The following is a 14,783-nucleotide window of genomic DNA, read 5'->3' as shown; positions in this document are numbered from 1 at the left end:
AAGTAGGGGATGTAGCGTACGACCCAATTCTACTGCGTTCCGGAAGGTAGCCGAAAGCATTCACGCCAGGAATTCTTTAGCAGTGACAGCATCTAGCGTTGACTCTGGTGGTGAGAAACTCGACAATAAGCATGCCATTAACTTGTGCCCGCATATGTTGGAACGTTTCCGCTTTTAGCGAAAGACTTGCGATATTCGTGAAACCAGCCCCTCTGTGAGACGTCCCCGCAATCGAATGTGTATATTCGGTGTTGTAAATTTAGCGAATTTTAGAGGAAGCCATAGCTACTTTCCATAGAAATAGTTGGCAACACTGTATATTATGCGTTTACCGCTAGACTCAGAGCTCAGCAGAATTTAAATAAGGTTGATGACATTACCCGGCAAGAATCTGCAGCTAGCAGATATGGACGTGGCAGCAGCTTCCAGGCTTGAACATGGCTTCCTCCATGGAGGGGCGGCAGCCGCCGCAAAGCAGCGCTCCTTGAATGAAGCTCCCTGGCCACTTAGCAGTGAAGACAGTGCACCGGTATCCTCAATATCTGGAATATGCCGCTTAGACAACGCTTTGCGTGGCTGGCCCCGAAATGGATCGCCTGCCTGCTGCAGCTAGAGCTTAGAGGTAAGGAGCAATGCAAATACATAGCAAGACTTCCTCATAGTGCCTAGGCTGTGAGCTTAGACTAGCAGCTAACGTGTAGCAAGTAGACATGGTTTAGACTGGCAGCCTGCTGTAGCTGGATTGCAGGAAGAAGCGCCGATTTACGAAGCAACGTGCAGCGCTTGCATGCAGGAGGAGCAGCCGAATGAGTTGAGGGAGGCTGTTTAAGTCGACCGCCCTGTTAGTGAATGTACTGTGATAGGCGAACATCACTCAGCTGAGCCATCAGCTGATTCAGCCGGAGCGCTTGACTCTCGTGGCCTGCCAGAACTACGCCATGCTCCATTTGTGGCAGCAGTAATAGTAAAACAAACAAAGGGATGGTCGGTAGAAAATAAAGCAAAAAAGTGGAGTGGATAAATGAGTAAATAAGTAAATAAATAGAGGCAATGTTGTGTGTCTATGTGAGTGTACTTGTATGTCTGCCTCTAAAGAGTGTATATGTGTTTGCAAGTGTGTGTGTGTATGTGAATGTACATGAATGTTATTTGTTTGTGTTTGTTGTGGCACTAGCTCACCAGCAACTTAAGAGATTTGAGAAGTTTTTAATACTTTTCATTGAATTGTTCAGACTGTTTTTTCTTTGTAGGGCTGAGTTTTGTTCCAGTGTTACCTGTTCTGTTAAAATATTTAAACACTGTGAGATGGTGAGTTGTTTTCTGTTTTTCCAATTTAGTAAAATAGTTTTCTTGGCGATAGTTAGGGCTACCAGTAGAGGTGTTGTGATTTATTTTTGTGATGTGTCAAGTATACCCAAGTCTCCTGACGGGGATAGGGGGTTGCTGCACCCAAAGAACAGCGATAGTTTAGTAGTTATTTCTTTCCAGAATTGTTGTACTGGTGGGCAGAGCCAGAGTGCATGGAAGTAGTGGTCAGTCGTGTTAAGGGTACAGTGAGTGCATATGTCTGATCCGGTAAGTCCCATTATGTGCATCTTGTGTTGTGTAATATGTATTCTGTGAATGACTTCGTATTGAATTAGTCTTGTTTTAGTGTTCATGGACATGATGAAGGTGTTTTTGCATATTTTCAATTCAATTCAATTCAATTTTATTTGTATAGCGCTTTTAACAAAGGAGCTTTGTCACAAAGCAGCTTTACAGAGAACCGGCCCCCAAAGAGTAAGCCCAGGGCAACAGTGACAAGGAAAAACTCCCTGACTGTTAGCAGGAAGAAACCTTGAGCAGAACCGGACTCAGAGGGGGAACTCATCTGCCGAGGGCAGGCACCAGTTTGTTATGGAAAGTCAATAGTGGCAGGAGGCGGGGGTGCCCAGCTGGTCTAGCTGGTCTAGGGCTGGAGCTCCGGGCCGGGGGGGGTGCTCAGCAAACTTGGGCTACAGCTCCGGACAGGTGCCCAGAGCCGAGGAAAAGGAGAAAAAAAAATTGTTAGGGGGTTCAAAAGGTAGATTAGCAAGCAGTTCCACAGGAGGGGAGCACGATAGGGGAGGCCTGCACCCTGCGAACGGTGCGTTCGTAAGGGAATATAAGGAAGAAATCATTTAAGTACAAAGGGGTAAGCCCATGTAAGGATTTAAAGGTAAGAAGTGGTATCTTATAGTCTTCGCTGGAGCACTTTCAGAGATGAATTTGCGCATCCAGACAAAAGAGCATTGCAGTAATCTAATCCTGAAGTATCAAAAGCATGAACTAGCTTTTCTGCATCATGTAAGGGCAGTATTTTCTGACTTTTTCTCAAGTGATAAAAAGCATAGAGATGTTTTTAACATCTCTATGGATCAAAGGTAATACCAAGATCTTTGATTACAGCACTTGAAGTAATGGAGATTCCATCAATGTTCAGCATATAGTCAGATATTTTGCATCTCAGGGACTTGGGCCCCACTACCATTATTTTGGTCTTATCGGAGTGTAGCAAGAGAAAATTTTGGGTCATCCATTCCTTTATGTCTATAAAACAGGCTTTGATCTTTGACAGCTGGACAACTTCGTCAGGTTTAACTGATAGATACAACTGGGTGTCACATTTACATAGCAGTCGAAATTAATGCCATGTTTGCGAATAACTTGTCCCAGGGTCCCACAGGTCATTCACATCCAAGTTTGGCTTCTTGAGAAAGGGTTTGAGGACTGCAAGTTTAAGAGTCTGTGGTATGTGTCCAGATGCTAAAGACACATTGACAATATGTAACATTGGTGTTCCAATCATTGGTAGTAGCTCCTTGAAAAGATTTGTAGGGATAGGGTCTAGAAGATAAGCAGAAGATTTTGAGGAATTAACTATGGCATTAAACTCCATGAGATCTATTGGAGCAAAAGAGTTCAGATAGGCTGCTCGTCTTTCTGAAGATTCTTCTGAAGATTCTGCATCCATGCGTTGAGCAGATGGAAGGGCAGACCCTATATGAGGGGTGGTAGGAGAACTTTGAATCTTGTCTCTGATTTTTATAATTTTGTCACCAAAGAAATTCATAAAGTCATTGCTACTAAATGATATTGAGACACATGGATCAACTTGATTCTTGGTCAGTCTGGCAACAGTGTTATACAGGTGCCTAGGATTGTTTCTATGTTCATCTATTAAAGTAGAGAAGTATGAGGAACGTGCTGTGGAGAGGGCATGTTTGTAAGTTAGTAGACTCTCTTTCCAGTCCTGGAGGAATACTTGCAATTTAGTAGAACACCATTTGCGCTCAAGTTGGCGTGAAGCTTGTTTGAGAGCACGAATATGGTCATTGTACCAGGGTGCTAATTTCTTATAGCGGACTTTCCTCTTCTTAAGAGGTGCGATAGTATCCAGAGTTCTGGAAAATACATAGTTTATGTTGTCTGTCAGCTGATCAATTGAGCTAATGCTTGCATTTTTGTATGCGCATGGGCAGGAGCCAAGAAAATCCCCACAGTGCACAAATGAGCCTGGGAGCTCATTAATAAAAGCATTTGCAGTCCTGGAGGAAAGCTTACGGCTAAGGTAGAATGAAGGATCTGGTGAAAGACTTGTGAAGGTTGGAAAGTAATTAAATAATGGTCAGACAGCACAGGGTTATTAGGCATAACTGCTATATTTGCTATTTCTGTATCATAAGTTAAGACCAGATAAAGAGTATGGTTATGAGAATGTGTGGCCTGATTTATATGTTGATCGAAGCCAATAGATTCAATGATAGATAAGATTGCTGATCTGAGAGGATCGCCTTCACTATCCACGTGAATATTTAAGTCCCATACAATTACTACTTTATCTGAATTAACAACCAGGCTGGAAAGGAAATCAGCAAACTCAAGTAAAAAGCCATTGTATGGCCCTGGTGGCCTGTATACAATTGCAAGGATAAAACTGGACTGCTTTTTTGTCCAGATGTGCGAAACTGACAACAATCACTTCAAAAAAGTTACATTTGAAGCTGGATTTCAAAGTAGCAAAAAGATTAGAATTATATACAGCAGCAACACCACCACCACGACCCATCAGATGGGGTGGATTCATTTAAGGCAATATATTCATCAGCTTTAAGCCAAGTTTCAGTTACACATTAGATTTCAACTTGGTGATCAGTGATTAATTCATTTACAAGAGTTGCCTTAGGGGCTAGTGATTAACGAATCCAATTTTTAGCTGTGTTTTTAGCTGAGTTTGGTCACCCGCATTATTAGTAGAATTTTAAGGTCTGATTTTTTGCAGATTAGCCATACAAACACCCCTAGCGGGCTTCTTAGCAAGGCTTAATTTTAGTCAAGGGACAGACACTATCTCAATAACATGTAACCTGGGCAGCAGCTTTTGGGAACAAGCAGAAGTCTGTGTAAGACAGTAGGTCTGCTGCCTGGCCTTGGTTCTGGTGTGTCAGGAAATGGAATTTCTAAGACTATACGATAAATTACTAGAGATAAGAGCGGCACCCTCCCACAAGGGGTGAATACCATCTCTTTTCAAAAGACCAGGCCTCCCCCAGAAAGTATTCCAGTGGTCTATAAAGCCAACACCATTTGCAGGGCACCAAACAGACAACCAGCGATTTAGTGATGTCAATCTGCTGTAGATTTCATCACCACGCCAGAGTTTCAAATTCGTTGACGACGTTTCGTCACATGCAGCGTCTTAGAATGCTAGTGCTAACAAACAGTCATGGCTTTAATGCGATAATGAGAGCACTTTCGGTTGACCTAAAAAAACGATATTAAAAAACCAAAAACAGACGTGCTGTTATACCTGGTTAGAAAGCTTATGCTCTCAGCTACTGAATAAACGAATTTTCAAACAAGCCAGACTTTGCGTATTTGCATGCTAGTGCTAACAAAGAGCGAATACGTTCTATGACATGATGACATAGCTTTCGGTTGACCTAAAAAAACGATATTAAAAAAACAAAAATAGACGTGCTGTTATACCTGGTTAGAAGGCTTATGCTCTCAGCTACTGAATAAACGAATTTTCAAACAAGCCAGACTTTGCGTATTTGCATGCTAGTGCTAACAAAGAGCGAATACGTTCTATGACATGATGACATAGCTTTCGGTTGACCTAAAAAAACGATATTAAAAAAACAAAAATAGATGTGCTGTTATACCTGGTTAGAAGGCTTATGCTCTCAGCTACTGAATAAACGAATTTTCGAACAAGCCAGACTTTACTAAAAAGTACAACAACGCCGTCAACAGCACGTGTGCAGCAGCTTCAGGTCCGGTCTAACTCCAGAAATTTGCGTCGGCTAACACGTAGTAGGCTATCCTGTGTCTATGAGTTCGTATCTAAGGTAACAGATTAAACTCTGAATTGCAGCACAGTTAAATGTTTTTATTTGAATGGTAAAAATGAGCTGAACTTAACGTAAAACCATAAATCAATCACATTAATCTCCCTAGCCCTGTCTTGCTTTTTAAAATGGAGCGGTTGTGCAGTGCAGATATAACGTTTTTCCAAGACCCTCTGAAGTGGCCAGCTAGCTTTATGATTCGCCGTCACTCGTCACAGCATACCGTGAGTAAATCGCTGATCTCAAGTATTGATGAAGGGTTAATTTAGCTCTGAATACGTGTGTTGCAAATGAACTCGTTGCCGTGATGTTATATCATGTATACCATACTATGTCTCTGCTCATGCTACAGAAACTGTTCGCTCCGTTCAGCACAAAGTTGACTTTGCGTTGGCGGCAACCACACATCACAATTTCTGCAGGAATTGTCTAGTTAGTGTGGTTGCCTTAGGGCAACTACACTATTATTATTGCACATATTATTATTCATATATTTTATTCTTTCCACCCATTTTTTGGACCGCTACTCCTCCCAGAGTTTTCACACCACATACACGTGCCATATGTCAAAATGACCGGCTTCTTTGGGAATCGTGTGCTATTCCTTTGTGGAAAGTTTCGCTGCACGGTTTTTGAGAAATATTAATTTTTATGCCCACTTTTTCCCCATAGAGATGAATGGAGAAGGTGACGTCATTCATATGCGAACGGTGAAGTTACAGCATTGGTCGGCTTTGCACACGTGATGCGGTCAGCTCTACGGTCTCAGCAGGCAGGATAGGAAATATCTGATTGCGGAAGTGAAAGAACGATATTCAAAATGAAAAATTACAAATGAAAACGCTGTCAGCTAGGTATATCAACAAACATATGGCTTAGGCATACCCAGAAGTCCTCAATAATAATAGTATTTCACGAGACATTACGCTAATTCGTTGACGACGTTTCGTCACATGCAGCGTCTTAGAATGCTAGTGCTAACAAACAGTGAACGGCTTTAATGCGATAATGAGAGCACTTTCGGTTGACCTAAAAAAACGATATAAAAAAACCAACAATAGACGTGCTGTTATACCTGGTTAGAAGGCTTATGCTCTCAGCTACTGAATAAACGAATTTTCAAACAAGCCAGACTTTGCGTATTTGCATGCTAGTGCTAACAAAGAGCGAATACGTTCTATGACATGATGACATAGCTTTCGGTTGACCTAAAAAAACGATATTAAAAAAACAAAAATAGATGTGCTGTTATACCTGGTTAGAAGGCTTATGCTCTCAGCTACTGAATAAACGAATTTTCGAACAAGCCAGACTTTACTAAAAAGTACAACAACGCCGTCAACAGCACGTGTGCAGCAGCTTCAGGTCCGGTCTAACTCCAGAAATTTGCGTCGGCTAACACGTAGTAGGCTATCCTGTGTCTATGAGTTCGTATCCAAGGTAACAGATTAAACTCTGAATTGCAGCACAGTTAAATGTTTTTATTTGAATGGTAAAAATGAGCTGAACTTAACGTAAAACCATAAATCAATCACATTAATCTCCCTAGCCCTGTCTTGCTTTTTAAAATGGAGCGGTTGTGCAGTGCAGATATAACGTTTTTCCAAGACCCTCTGAAGTGGCCAGCTAGCTTTATGATTCGCCGTCACTCGTCACAGCATACCGTGAGTAAATCGCTGATCTCAAGTATTGATGAAGGGTTAATTTAGCTCTGAATACGTGTGTTGCAAATGAACTCGTTGCCGTGATGTTATATCATGTATACCATACTATGTCTCTGCTCATGCTACAGAAACTGTTCGCTCCGTTCAGCACAAAGTCGACTTTGCGTTGGCGGCAACCACACTTCACAATTTCTGCAGGAATTGTCTAGTTTGTCTCATTACAATGGACATTGGCAATCCCTAAACATTCAGCATCGTGATCTGACAGCTAAATTAGATAGCCAACCAAATTGTATCCTCGCAGATTTAACACCAATATGAATTTAATGTTTTAATTTTTCTGTCGCGATGATTGGGTCCCGATAGGGAACCGGCTTTTTAAGCGCAAATCGTGAATCAGTGGAGAAAACTCTGTTTCTGAAGTTGAAAGCCGAAGCTGGTTTGCATTTTTACAACATTAGCTGTAGCCTACTTGCCGGTAACAGTCTAACACCCCTTGTATTGTAGCGATTCAGCGAAGGGTAGAATGCAGCTTTGAACAATTTAGACGACTCTGCATCTCTGCTCTTTGCAACACGCCCTGCCGCCCATGTTCAATCTGCCAAACCTATAACAACCTATAACAACCTATAACCTATAACCCTAACTGCCATCTCGCAGCCCAATCCTTCCGGAATAACTGTTTACACCAGGAAGTAGGCATGGGGGCTATCTAGTAGCTGCGTGGTAGCGACTGCCCTTAATCCATTAGCCGTTCACAATGAACAAAGATCCTTTATCGATACGCCTACTTTTCCATCTCAGCCAAGCGTGAGAACTTTGGCGTTTTCCCAATTCAGACATTTCCGCTTAGATTTACGTGCACGAATCCCAAATTCGCGTAAACGATTGATTGGAAGACCCCGCTCTGATCAAGTAGGGGATGTAGCGTACGACCCAATTCTACTGCGTTCCGGAAGGTAGCCGAAAGCATTCACGCCAGGAATTCTTTAGCAGTGACAGCATCTAGCGTTGACTCTGGTGGTGAGAAACTCGACAATAAGCATGCCATTAACTTGTGCCCGCATATGTTGGAACGTTTCCGCTTTTAGCGAAAGACTTGCGATATTCGTGAAACCAGCCCCTCTGTGAGACGTCCCCGCAATCGAATGTGTATATTCGGTGTTGTAAATTTAGCGAATTTTAGAGGAAGCCATAGCTACTTTCCATAGAAATAGTTGGCAACACTGTATATTATGCGTTTACCGCTAGACTCAGAGCTCAGCAGAATTTAAATAAGGTTGATGACATTACCCGGCAAGAATCTGCAGCTAGCAGATATGGACGTGGCAGCAGCTTCCAGGCTTGAACATGGCTTCCTCCATGGAGGGGCGGCAGCCGCCGCAAAGCAGCGCTCCTTGAATGAAGCTCCCTGGCCACTTAGCAGTGAAGACAGTGCACCGGTATCCTCAATATCTGGAATATGCCGCTTAGACAACGCTTTGCGTGGCTGGCCCCGAAATGGATCGCCTGCCTGCTGCAGCTAGAGCTTAGAGGTAAGGAGCAATGCAAATACATAGCAAGACTTCCTCATAGTGCCTAGGCTGTGAGCTTAGACTAGCAGCTAACGTGTAGCAAGTAGACATGGTTTAGACTGGCAGCCTGCTGTAGCTGGATTGCAGGAAGAAGCGCCGATTTACGAAGCAACGTGCAGCGCTTGCATGCAGGAGGAGCAGCCGAATGAGTTGAGGGAGGCTGTTTAAGTCGACCGCCCTGTTAGTGAATGTACTGTGATAGGCGAACATCACTCAGCTGAGCCATCAGCTGATTCAGCCGGAGCGCTTGACTCTCGTGGCCTGCCAGAACTACGCCATGCTCCATTTGTGGCAGCAGTAATAGTAAAACAAACAAAGGGATGGTCGGTAGAAAATAAAGCAAAAAAGTGGAGTGGATAAATGAGTAAATAAGTAAATAAATAGAGGCAATGTTGTGTGTCTATGTGAGTGTACTTGTATGTCTGCCTCTAAAGAGTGTATATGTGTTTGCAAGTGTGTGTGTGTATGTGAATGTACATGAATGTTATTTGTTTGTGTTTGTTGTGGCACTAGCTCACCAGCAACTTAAGAGATTTGAGAAGTTTTTAATACTTTTCATTGAATTGTTCAGACTGTTTTTTCTTTGTAGGGCTGAGTTTTGTTCCAGTGTTACCTGTTCTGTTAAAATATTTAAACACTGTGAGATGGTGAGTTGTTTTCTGTTTTTCCAATTTAGTAAAATAGTTTTCTTGGCGATAGTTAGGGCTACCAGTAGAGGTGTTGTGATTTATTTTTGTGATGTGTCAAGTATACCCAAGTCTCCTGACGGGGATAGGGGGTTGCTGCACCCAAAGAACAGCGATAGTTTAGTAGTTATTTCTTTCCAGAATTGTTGTACTGGTGGGCAGAGCCAGAGTGCATGGAAGTAGTGGTCAGTCGTGTTAAGGGTACAGTGAGTGCATATGTCTGATCCGGTAAGTCCCATTATGTGCATCTTGTGTTGTGTAATATGTATTCTGTGAATGACTTCGTATTGAATTAGTCTTGTTTTAGTGTTCATGGACATGATGAAGGTGTTTTTGCATATTTTCAATTCAATTCAATTCAATTTTATTTGTATAGCGCTTTTAACAAAGGAGCTTTGTCACAAAGCAGCTTTACAGAGAACCGGCCCCCAAAGAGTAAGCCCAGGGCAACAGTGACAAGGAAAAACTCCCTGACTGTTAGCAGGAAGAAACCTTGAGCAGAACCGGACTCAGAGGGGGAACTCATCTGCCGAGGGCAGGCACCAGTTTGTTATGGAAAGTCAATAGTGGCAGGAGGCGGGGGTGCCCAGCTGGTCTAGCTGGTCTAGGGCTGGAGCTCCGGGCCGGGGGGGGTGCTCAGCAAACTTGGGCTACAGCTCCGGACAGGTGCCCAGAGCCGAGGAAAAGGAGAAAAAAAAATTGTTAGGGGGTTCAAAAGGTAGATTAGCAAGCAGTTCCACAGGAGGGGAGCACGATAGGGGAGGCCTGCACCCTGCGAACGGTGCGTTCGTAAGGGAATATAAGGAAGAAATCATTTAAGTACAAAGGGGTAAGCCCATGTAAGGATTTAAAGGTAAGAAGTGGTATCTTATAGTCTTCGCTGGAGCACTTTCAGAGATGAATTTGCGCATCCAGACAAAAGAGCATTGCAGTAATCTAATCCTGAAGTATCAAAAGCATGAACTAGCTTTTCTGCATCATGTAAGGGCAGTATTTTCTGACTTTTTCTCAAGTGATAAAAAGCATAGAGATGTTTTTAACATCTCTATGGATCAAAGGTAATACCAAGATCTTTGATTACAGCACTTGAAGTAATGGAGATTCCATCAATGTTCAGCATATAGTCAGATATTTTGCATCTCAGGGACTTGGGCCCCACTACCATTATTTTGGTCTTATCGGAGTGTAGCAAGAGAAAATTTTGGGTCATCCATTCCTTTATGTCTATAAAACAGGCTTTGATCTTTGACAGCTGGACAACTTCGTCAGGTTTAACTGATAGATACAACTGGGTGTCACATTTACATAGCAGTCGAAATTAATGCCATGTTTGCGAATAACTTGTCCCAGGGTCCCACAGGTCATTCACATCCAAGTTTGGCTTCTTGAGAAAGGGTTTGAGGACTGCAAGTTTAAGAGTCTGTGGTATGTGTCCAGATGCTAAAGACACATTGACAATATGTAACATTGGTGTTCCAATCATTGGTAGTAGCTCCTTGAAAAGATTTGTAGGGATAGGGTCTAGAAGATAAGCAGAAGATTTTGAGGAATTAACTATGGCATTAAACTCCATGAGATCTATTGGAGCAAAAGAGTTCAGATAGGCTGCTCGTCTTTCTGAAGATTCTTCTGAAGATTCTGCATCCATGCGTTGAGCAGATGGAAGGGCAGACCCTATATGAGGGGTGGTAGGAGAACTTTGAATCTTGTCTCTGATTTTTATAATTTTGTCACCAAAGAAATTCATAAAGTCATTGCTACTAAATGATATTGAGACACATGGATCAACTTGATTCTTGGTCAGTCTGGCAACAGTGTTATACAGGTGCCTAGGATTGTTTCTATGTTCATCTATTAAAGTAGAGAAGTATGAGGAACGTGCTGTGGAGAGGGCATGTTTGTAAGTTAGTAGACTCTCTTTCCAGTCCTGGAGGAATACTTGCAATTTAGTAGAACACCATTTGCGCTCAAGTTGGCGTGAAGCTTGTTTGAGAGCACGAATATGGTCATTGTACCAGGGTGCTAATTTCTTATAGCGGACTTTCCTCTTCTTAAGAGGTGCGATAGTATCCAGAGTTCTGGAAAATACATAGTTTATGTTGTCTGTCAGCTGATCAATTGAGCTAATGCTTGCATTTTTGTATGCGCATGGGCAGGAGCCAAGAAAATCCCCACAGTGCACAAATGAGCCTGGGAGCTCATTAATAAAAGCATTTGCAGTCCTGGAGGAAAGCTTACGGCTAAGGTAGAATGAAGGATCTGGTGAAAGACTTGTGAAGGTTGGAAAGTAATTAAATAATGGTCAGACAGCACAGGGTTATTAGGCATAACTGCTATATTTGCTATTTCTGTATCATAAGTTAAGACCAGATAAAGAGTATGGTTATGAGAATGTGTGGCCTGATTTATATGTTGATCGAAGCCAATAGATTCAATGATAGATAAGATTGCTGATCTGAGAGGATCGCCTTCACTATCCACGTGAATATTTAAGTCCCATACAATTACTACTTTATCTGAATTAACAACCAGGCTGGAAAGGAAATCAGCAAACTCAAGTAAAAAGCCATTGTATGGCCCTGGTGGCCTGTATACAATTGCAAGGATAAAACTGGACTGCTTTTTTGTCCAGATGTGCGAAACTGACAACAATCACTTCAAAAAAGTTACATTTGAAGCTGGATTTCAAAGTAGCAAAAAGATTAGAATTATATACAGCAGCAACACCACCACCACGACCCATCAGATGGGGTGGATTCATTTAAGGCAATATATTCATCAGCTTTAAGCCAAGTTTCAGTTACACATTAGATTTCAACTTGGTGATCAGTGATTAATTCATTTACAAGAGTTGCCTTAGGGGCTAGTGATTAACGAATCCAATTTTTAGCTGTGTTTTTAGCTGAGTTTGGTCACCCGCATTATTAGTAGAATTTTAAGGTCTGATTTTTTGCAGATTAGCCATACAAACACCCCTAGCGGGCTTCTTAGCAAGGCTTAATTTTAGTCAAGGGACAGACACTATCTCAATAACATGTAACCTGGGCAGCAGCTTTTGGGAACAAGCAGAAGTCTGTGTAAGACAGTAGGTCTGCTGCCTGGCCTTGGTTCTGGTGTGTCAGGAAATGGAATTTCTAAGACTATACGATAAATTACTAGAGATAAGAGCGGCACCCTCCCACAAGGGGTGAATACCATCTCTTTTCAAAAGACCAGGCCTCCCCCAGAAAGTATTCCAGTGGTCTATAAAGCCAACACCATTTGCAGGGCACCAAACAGACAACCAGCGATTTAGTGATGTCAATCTGCTGTAGATTTCATCACCACGCCAGAGTTTCAAATTCGTTGACGACGTTTCGTCACATGCAGCGTCTTAGAATGCTAGTGCTAACAAACAGTCATGGCTTTAATGCGATAATGAGAGCACTTTCGGTTGACCTAAAAAAACGATATTAAAAAACCAAAAACAGACGTGCTGTTATACCTGGTTAGAAAGCTTATGCTCTCAGCTACTGAATAAACGAATTTTCAAACAAGCCAGACTTTGCGTATTTGCATGCTAGTGCTAACAAAGAGCGAATACGTTCTATGACATGATGACATAGCTTTCGGTTGACCTAAAAAAACGATATTAAAAAAACAAAAATAGACGTGCTGTTATACCTGGTTAGAAGGCTTATGCTCTCAGCTACTGAATAAACGAATTTTCAAACAAGCCAGACTTTGCGTATTTGCATGCTAGTGCTAACAAAGAGCGAATACGTTCTATGACATGATGACATAGCTTTCGGTTGACCTAAAAAAACGATATTAAAAAACAAAAATAGATGTGCTGTTATACCTGGTTAGAAGGCTTATGCTCTCAGCTACTGAATAAACGAATTTTCGAACAAGCCAGACTTTACTAAAAAGTACAACAACGCCGTCAACAGCACGTGTGCAGCAGCTTCAGGTCCGGTCTAACTCCAGAAATTTGCGTCGGCTAACACGTAGTAGGCTATCCTGTGTCTATGAGTTCGTATCTAAGGTAACAGATTAAACTCTGAATTGCAGCACAGTTAAATGTTTTTATTTGAATGGTAAAAATGAGCTGAACTTAACGTAAAACCATAAATCAATCACATTAATCTCCCTAGCCCTGTCTTGCTTTTTAAAATGGAGCGGTTGTGCAGTGCAGATATAACGTTTTTCCAAGACCCTCTGAAGTGGCCAGCTAGCTTTATGATTCGCCGTCACTCGTCACAGCATACCGTGAGTAAATCGCTGATCTCAAGTATTGATGAAGGGTTAATTTAGCTCTGAATACGTGTGTTGCAAATGAACTCGTTGCCGTGATGTTATATCATGTATACCATACTATGTCTCTGCTCATGCTACAGAAACTGTTCGCTCCGTTCAGCACAAAGTTGACTTTGCGTTGGCGGCAACCACACATCACAATTTCTGCAGGAATTGTCTAGTTAGTGTGGTTGCCTTAGGGCAACTACACTATTATTATTGCACATATTATTATTCATATATTTTATTCTTTCCACCCATTTTTTGGACCGCTACTCCTCCCAGAGTTTTCACACCACATACACGTGCCATATGTCAAAATGACCGGCTTCTTTGGGAATCGTGTGCTATTCCTTTGTGGAAAGTTTCGCTGCACGGTTTTTGAGAAATATTAATTTTTATGCCCACTTTTTCCCCATAGAGATGAATGGAGAAGGTGACGTCATTCATATGCGAACGGTGAAGTTACAGCATTGGTCGGCTTTGCACACGTGATGCGGTCAGCTCTACGGTCTCAGCAGGCAGGATAGGAAATATCTGATTGCGGAAGTGAAAGAACGATATTCAAAATGAAAAATTACAAATGAAAACGCTGTCAGCTAGGTATATCAACAAACATATGGCTTAGGCATACCCAGAAGTCCTCAATAATAATAGTATTTCACGAGACATTACGCTAATTCGTTGACGACGTTTCGTCACATGCAGCGTCTTAGAATGCTAGTGCTAACAAACAGTGAACGGCTTTAATGCGATAATGAGAGCACTTTCGGTTGACCTAAAAAAACGATATAAAAAAACCAACAATAGACGTGCTGTTATACCTGGTTAGAAGGCTTATGCTCTCAGCTACTGAATAAACGAATTTTCAAACAAGCCAGACTTTGCGTATTTGCATGCTAGTGCTAACAAAGAGCGAATACGTTCTATGACATGATGACATAGCTTTCGGTTGACCTAAAAAAACGATATTAAAAAAACAAAAATAGATGTGCTGTTATACCTGGTTAGAAGGCTTATGCTCTCAGCTACTGAATAAACGAATTTTCGAACAAGCCAGACTTTACTAAAAAGTACAACAACGCCGTCAACAGCACGTGTGCAGCAGCTTCAGGTCCGGTCTAACTCCAGAAATTTGCGTCGGCTAACACGTAGTAGGCTATCCTGTGTCTATGAGTTCGTATCCAAGGTAACAGATTAAACTCT

The 14,783-nt window shown here is 42.0% G+C and overlaps 1 protein-coding gene across 9 annotated transcripts in view; it reads right to left on the bottom strand.

Moving 5' to 3' along the window:
- The window catches only part of LOC118206456 (brother of CDO), a 374,202-nt gene that overhangs the window by 205,669 nt on the left and 153,750 nt on the right, over positions 1-14,783 (bottom strand). The window contains exon 1 of one of the 9 annotated variants that reach the window (XM_035379210.1): positions 381-821. The exons of the other annotated variants lie outside the window; for them this stretch is intronic. The gene's annotated coding sequence lies outside the window, so the exon portion shown is untranslated. Of the gene's footprint in view, positions 1-380; positions 822-14,783 lie in introns of those variants that run through there. 9 annotated transcript variants of the gene reach the window in all.

Source organism: Anguilla anguilla, chromosome 10 (assembly GCF_013347855.1).
Source record: "Anguilla anguilla isolate fAngAng1 chromosome 10, fAngAng1.pri, whole genome shotgun sequence".
In the NCBI taxonomy this organism is placed as follows: Eukaryota; Metazoa; Chordata; class Actinopteri; order Anguilliformes; family Anguillidae; genus Anguilla; species Anguilla anguilla.
Note: the sequence above shows the minus strand (reverse complement) of the source record. Positions and strands in the feature narration are given on the sequence as shown.